The sequence below is a fragment of the Setaria italica genome, chromosome I (genome assembly GCF_000263155.2).
Source record: "Setaria italica strain Yugu1 chromosome I, Setaria_italica_v2.0, whole genome shotgun sequence".
NCBI lineage: Eukaryota > Viridiplantae > Streptophyta > Magnoliopsida > Poales > Poaceae > Setaria > Setaria italica.
Genome location: NC_028450.1, coordinates 3,573,484 through 3,581,433, shown reverse-complemented (window position 1 = coordinate 3,581,433; position 7,950 = coordinate 3,573,484). Strand labels below are relative to the sequence as shown.

At 40.0% G+C, this 7,950-nt stretch overlaps 1 long non-coding RNA gene across 1 annotated transcript; it reads left to right on the top strand.

The window, feature by feature from the left end:
* Positions 1-5,897: 5,897 nt before the first annotated feature.
* Positions 5,898-7,653, top strand: LOC101773278. The gene is made up of 2 exons (XR_214430.3): positions 5,898-6,130; positions 7,082-7,653. It is a non-coding gene; the product is annotated as an uncharacterized LOC101773278 (long non-coding RNA).
* Positions 7,654-7,950: the final 297 nt, after the last annotated feature.

Sequence of the window (7,950 nt, the reverse complement as noted above, 5' to 3'; positions counted from 1 at the left end):
TATTAAAAAAGGATGGTAGAAATACCAACTCAAAGCTGACAAGACATTGTACCACATTCTTCTGTAGCGTTATTAACTTGGTTGGATAGATTGCCTTTTGCGAAATCGCATTGAGAAACGTGCAAAGCTTTACGAGTGCCAATCGTACATTCTCCGGTAGAACACCCCTCAGCGCAACCGGAAGCAACTGTGTCATCAACATGTCGCAGTCATGGGCCTTTAGATTTATGAACTTCTTTTCTTTCATATTTATTATTCCCTTTATATTTGAGGAGAACTTAGATGGAACCTTGATACTATTCATGCAATCAAACATGCTATCCTTCTCTTCTTTGCAGAGAGTGTAACTGGCAGGATGTAAGTAGTTCTATCCTTTATCCCTCTTTTCCGCATGTAGGTCATCTTGTTGCTTCATACATTTCAGGTCCTATCGTGCTTCCAATGTATCTTTTGAGTTCCCATAACAACCCATTAAGCCTAGCATGTTCACGCAAAGATTCTTCGTTAGGTGCATCACGTCAATTGCATTGCGGACCTCTAGGATTTCCCAATAAGGTAGCTCCTACAATAGACTTCTTCTTCCACATGGGTGCACATTCGTTATCATCGTTCGGAGCAGGTTCGCTACCTCAACCCTTTCCAAAGATTACCATTACATCCTTTATCATCTCAAATACACGCTTTCCATTACGGTGTGCAGGCCTTTTACGACGGCCTGCAACCCCTTTGAAAATGCTTCCCTTCCTTTCATAAGGGGTGGTTAGCAGGAAGAAATCGACGATGACCCATATACACAACCTTCCTACAGTGTTTCAAATACATGTTGTCTATTTCGTCTAAACAGTGGGTGCAGGCTCGATATCCCATATCTGTCTATCCTAAATGGTTACTCAGCACAGGCCAATTATTGATGGTTACGAACAACAATGCTCGTAGGTTGAAGCTCTCTTGTTTATCCTCATCCCACACGCGTACACTTTTTTCATTAGATACACATCAATGTCATTGTCGAGTTGTTTTGGGCCTTGGATAAGCACCGGCATCATAATGAACTTCCGCTTCATGCACATCCAAGGAGGAAGGTTGAACATACATAGGGTCACAGGCCAAGTACTATAACCACTACTAAACTCGCCGTATCAATTGAAACCATCCGTAGTTAAACCAAACCTTATGTTCCTTACATCCCTTTCGAAGTCTGGGAATTCTCTATCAATTGATCTCCACTGGGACCCATCAGCGGGGTGTCTCATCATGTCATCTTACTTACGTTCTTCTTTGTGCCGTCGTAGCAACTTAGTATTCCCTTATTTCTGAACAAATATTTCAAACGTGGTATTATAGGGAAATACCATATCACCTTCATGGGAACTCTCTTCTTAGGAGGCTGCTCCTTGAGATTACTAGGATCTTCTCGCCTGATTTTATACCGTAGGGCTTTGCAGACAGGACAAGTATCCAATGTCTTTTATTCCTCACCGTGATAGAGGATATAGTGATTAGGGCATGCACGTATCTTTTGAACCTCCAATCCTAGAGGGCAAACAACCTATTTCGCTTCATATGTTGTAGATGGCAATTCATTATTCTCAGGAAGCATGTTCTTTACAATTTTTAGTATCCCCTGAAATGCCTTATAAGACACACTATTTTTTGTCTTCCATTGCAGCATTTCCAGTGTGCTACCCAGCTTTTTATGCCCCTGCTTGCAATCTGGGTACAACAATTTTTTATGATAATCTATCATATGCTGCAACTTTGCTGATTCCTTCTCAGTTTCGTAGTCTTTCTATGCATCCCTAGCACCTGACCAGATGACCAGATCATCAGTACGGCTGTCTTCTGCAGACTCTTCTTCATCAGGCTCGCCCATTACAGTATCTGCAAAAGCTTGTCCTGCAGCCCAGTCCGGAATGTTGTTATCCTCGTCCTCTTTTTCGCCGTCTTCCATTCTAACCCCTCTTTCGTCGTGCTTGGTCCAAACCAAATAGTTAGGTACGAAACCGTATCTAAACAAGTGGCTGTGAAGAGTTCCCCATAAAGAGTAGTCCTTGTCGTTTCTGCATTGGAAGCATGGACAACATATGAATCCCTTCTCTAGCTTGTTGGCTTTGGCTCTTCGAGAAAATAATGCAAGCCATCAACGAACTCCTTGGTCTGTCTATCCACGTTGTACATCCATTGAGGATCCATCTGCATCGTATTACGTGAATAATGGACATAAGTCGTCTTATTGGATAAAGTACTTAATATTTAGTCCCTATAATAAACATGAATTTACACCTATCAACCTTTGTAAAGATAAAAACAATTCTAGCATAAAGTTGACCGGTGGGTGGGTTCTCTAATTTAACATGCAAACTATTTATTTACCTAATTTTATTGCAAGGGCTATTTATTTACCTCAATTTTATTGCAAGGACTAAATATTAAAACATATTTACTATATTTTTTCTCATACCTAATATTGATTAAGTTCTTTATCTAATATGAATCGTATATAACAAGCAAGCTATCATCCATCAAATTCTATCTCAAAAACATGTATAAACAAAAAATCATCTCCATTCTACCTCATTCTAAAAAACTCATTTTTCTCTATCTCTAAAGCATAAAACAAAGTATAATAACAATAAATGAAGGGAGGATGAAGTAGCTAACCTTTATAACACTTTGGATGGGTGAAATCCTCGCGAAATTGATGAAAAAAAATCAGGCAGTACCTCCCTAAACTTGCTTGTTCGCCATGGAGAGAAGGAGAGCTCGAGCTCTCTGGTGGAGTGGCTCGGGCTCAGGGAGGAAGAAGAGGATTTTACAGGATGCACGTTTAGTCCCAGTTGGTGTCTGGTAACACCAACTGGGACAGTCCCACCAGATTCCCTCGTCCTACTAGCCGTTACAACATACTCCCGGTTGATAATATCAACCGGGACTAAAGATCCTTTCATCCCGAGTCCAAAAATATCGGGGACCGAAGGGGGTTGGATGGAAGGTGAGTTCTCTATTAGTAATTGTCTACTGCTGATATTTTACATAATACATGCTACTTAGAATGCATGTACGTCAAAGGCCAAACCCGAGCTCAAGACGATCTCCAAATTCTTGGTCGTTAAATACAAATTCACCCTAAAATGATATCGTAGCAGTATGTATTTATAGTATTTTCTAAAAATGACTTGTGCACATTCGTATTCTCTCCCGCGCGGCAGTCGTACTGTCGCCTGGCTACGTCTTCAGACTTCTGCAGTCGCCTATCAATACGACGAGGCGTTGGCGACTTTTCAACGATCGAGCTTCCTGCTTTGCCTCGGGGAGACATGGACGGATCATGGTGAGCTCGATCGGACCTGAGTCAGCCATGCATTATTTGCCATTCCGCGGAAGTTGCACACTAGCCGTGCATGGTGTTGTCCCATTCCATGGGGAGAAAGTTCAACCAGCACGCACGAGTAGACTTCCACGCAGTCGCCTTTGTTTAATGCCAGGATCAGATCTCCACACGGTCAGTTGGATCCACACGGGAAGGACCCCACACTACGGGGGTGTTTCATCCCCGGGCTAATTTTTAGCCCCTGTCACATCGAATGTTTGGACACTAATTAGGAGTATTAAACATAGACTAATTACAAAACCAATTTCACAACCCCTAGGGCTAAATCGCGAGACGAATCTATTAAGCCTAATTAGTCCCATGATTTGACAATATGGTGCTACAGTAAACATTCGCTAAATGATTGATTAATTAGGCTTAATAGATTCGTCTCGCGATTTAGCCTAGGGGTTCTGCAATTAGTTTTGTAATTAGCTTATGTCTAGTCCTCCTAATTAGCATTCGAATATTCGATGTGACACGGACTAAACTTTAGCTCCAGGATCCAAACACCCCTACGTCAAAATACTGTAATTGAAGATAGCTCCCGATGCTAATTGGAGACAGAAAAGAATTAAAACACGTCTCCAAATTTGCATCTCCAATGTAAGTTAAGTTGGAGATGGGGAAAACGCCATCACCAATATCCGTCATCCGAGACGAGAATTTGATAATAATCCGCGTCTTCAGCATCCGTCAAATGGGGATTATTAGACCATCCGCGTTTCCAATATCCCATCATCCGAGACGGGGATTTGACAATCCGCGTCTCCAATATCCACCATATAAGATAGGAATTTCACAATCCGCGTCTCCATTATCATAATCGGTGAGACAGTCCATTTAGACCCATCACAAGTCAGATATACAAAAACATGTCACCCATATATCTGTCATATATGGGTTAGTTTTGTGCTTTTGGTTAAATTCAGTGACCATCTGCTATTCTTTTATAGTTTAAAAAAAGAATAAGTCCAAACGCTACCTTTGTACTGTGAATTCATATCACTTAAAGTTTTGGAGCACATAGTGGACGCCGTAACCCTGGGTGGCTTGGCGGTAAGTTTGTGTACCCTTTGACTTGATGTGGACTGTGGATCGATGGAAAGGTTCTTCTTACGTTGGAATACAAATACACTTTCCTTAGTTTTTTTTGTTTCTTTGGTGGAACGAACTTTGAAAAATGAAAAAACGTCAAGTTACCGAAAAATAGGTCAATAAAAGTGAAGCTTGCCTCGGTAACAAACTATGAATTCGAAATAGTAATTTAATTCTGGAGAAAAAACTACTAATTTTATGTAGTTCCTAACTTTCATATTTAGTTATTTACTAATTACTTTTGTCATGTATTCTTTGGTTTAGTTTAGAGTTTAGGATCTTTTTGTTTAAGCGGCACCTTTTAACCTTTTCTGTAAAGCTGTCTTTTTTGTTTTTTAGCCTTTTTTCGAAAGATTCTCACAAATACGCCCCTAGCGAAACCATTTTAAAATCTGGACCCTAAGCTTGGCGTCAGCGTGGATGGCGCCAAGCTAAGGGTCCAGATTTTGAAATGGTTCCGCCAGGGGTGTATTTGTGAGAATATTTCACAAAAAGGGCTAAAAAATAAAAAAAGTCAGTCTGTAAAGCTGCTGCTATCTTTTTTTTTTAAAAGCCAATACTAGATTATAGAATTTATGAGCTCAAAAAGCTACGAGAAAACATATAAAATTGAGCTTTCCAGCTTTCCATATAAACTCAGCTTTTCTGAATTTCCAGCTTTTCAGAAGCTGCATGAAAAATTTGCTGTTTGTTGAGCTTCTAACTTTTTCACGCTAAGAAGTTGCTAGAAAACTCAAACAAATAGGACCTTAGACCCTTAGATGGTCATAACAGTTGATGATGTGTTTTCTTTTCTGTTTTGTAACGACCTATTAATTCTTCTTCTATTAGTTCAGGCGAAATGGGAGCACCACTTTTATTAATTCTTCTTTACTAAAATTTGTTAAACAATAGAATTAGTAATCTCCATCATCTAAAATGAATGTACGTAACCTGATTTCCCAATCATGTGGAAAATAGGTATCGGTGACTCGAACAATTTGCAGACGCTGACTTTTCTGCTATTTCCGGTGAGATTCATGCTGTGGTTGTCACACTTGCCTCGTCAAAGCAAAATCAATTAAGGGATGTTTAGATACAAGATGCTAAACTTTAGCAGTGTCACATCGGATGTTCGGATGCTAATTAGGAAGACTAAATATGAGCTAATTATATAAAACTAATTACAGAAACCTGTGCTGATTCGTGAGTTGAATCTATTAAGCCTAATTAATCCATCATTAGCAAACGGTTACTATAGCACCACATTGTCAAATCATGGACTAATTAGGCTTAATAGATTCGTCTCGCGAATTAGACTCTATCTGTGCAATTAGTTTTGTAATTAGTCTATATTTAATAGTCTTAATTAGCATCCAAACATCTAATGTGACAGGTGCTAAACTGGTTTCATAGAGACGACCGCGTAAAACCCCGACGCGGAGCAGCTCGGCGACGAAGAGTTAGGACCAGGACGCGTTGGGAGCGTGTGCAGGAAGAAGAGAGGAAAGGCTCCAGTTTCTTAATTTGTCGTTTGTTCTCGATCTGCCACGCAGCATGTTTTACACCATAAATATAGCAGCGAGCTTGCTCGATGTGCAACGTTGCATGCGAGCTGATTCTCGAGAAGGCAACTGCTAGGGGAATCGTCCAAAAGGAACACGAAGAGATCACTGCTACTAAGTAAGTACAGCACAGCACTTTTTTTTTGTTCTTTCATTTCGGAGATGTTCCTATCTTGCTTTCCTGCATAACCATCCCATTACGCACATGATGCTTAAAGAATTCAGCTCGTTTTATTGATATGCAAATGCTAGTGTAGTTGAAGTTAGACAGTTTCATACTTTAAATGTTAATGAGAGATTAAACATTATCCGTCTAGTTTCACTATTTAAAAATTATCGATGAATGGGTCTAATCCGATTTAAGAAGCTTGACCTGGCGAAAACAGGCGCGCGTCATGGTTTTGCAACAAAGCTGAGTATGAGTGGCCATTTATATCCTAACATATAAGTCGGAAATTATCTCAGAACTCCAGTTCTCTGTTCATGAAAACGAGCTATTTCATGGCCACGAAAAAAATTCTCAAACTCTAAACAATATTTTGTGGTTTTTTGTAATTTTCTATTGTTCACTTTATTATTAGCACTACTGATTAGTTTGGGCTGACCTCCACTTTATTGTTTGTAGCGAACATGGCCATATTAGATTATAGTTTGTGATTTTAGTGATTGAGTGACAACATAGTTATTAGGATTAATGGTTTGTTAAGTATGTGCCTTCTAGATTTTTTATTCTAAGTATGCAAACCAAACCATGGCAAGGTCCAAATCATGGTATTTAAGTATCCAAGCTATATCCAAGTTATGTATTCAAGTATCCAAGCTATGGTATTCAATTGACCAAACCATGATATCTAGGATTATTCTATGGTATTTAAGCATCCAAATAACAGAGAAAATCTAGAGATTCCTAATTCACCCACTCGCCCTCTTAGGCTACGAGCACCGATTATTCTATCTTATATTTTTGATGCAAATAGTGGAAACCATAAGTTTAAGGTTTTAAGTTTACCTAATTCATCCCCTTCCCTATTAGACTACAAGCACTAATTTCTTACATGTCAATAAGCAGGATTACAACACTAGGATGGTAAAGTCGAAGGAGGAACGCAGAGCGAAGCGCCAGATATTCAAAGCGAAGCTAAAGAATTTTACCAGACATGCCTGCAAGGTGACTGCGTGTACCATGACTGGCGCTAAGATCGGCGCCCTGATTCTTGATCCTGTAGTTTGCACACTTCTTGGGTTTTCGTACGGTGTGATTTCAGTACTCAAGGACGACGTCACCGGGGACGTCGGCCCAACAGTTTTGGACGTGGTGCTCCCCAGCGGTCAGAATTAGACGATACATCACGTAGCGACCTTTGCATTCGTGGATTCCTTCGTTCTTGCAATTCTAGTTATGTGCACGGGTGTGCGTATTTGTGTGAGGGGAATTTCTGGCCCGATTAGAGAAATTACCCCTATTTATGTTCTATTATATCAAGGAGTGAATACTATCGATGTATAATGCAAACATTGGGCTGTTTCATTTTAGATAAACCTTGTTATTTTCCCTTTTTTAAACACGGTACACAGATATAGACGTTTACATGTAGTATGTATAGTCACCTCTATTAATACATACAAGCAAACTTATCTCTATGAGCACCTTCGAGAGACTGAACTGACAGATCTCGAGAGATTGACGAAGTCACCATGATCTTATTGTTTCAATTCAGATATTTTCGTTGTATGAAAATGATATTGTGCTGAGATGAGTTTGTACGTGATAAACAATGTGTCTTGTGACTATCACAAGGGAGTCGGATTCTCGAAAATAAGAATCCGATTCATTTCACAACCCGCCACTAGAAGCTCACCCCCATGCAGCAGCCCAGCTAGCTGCCATCGCTGCCGAACCTGCGGCCCTTCCCTCTCTTGCTACCTTCCCTCCTCTTT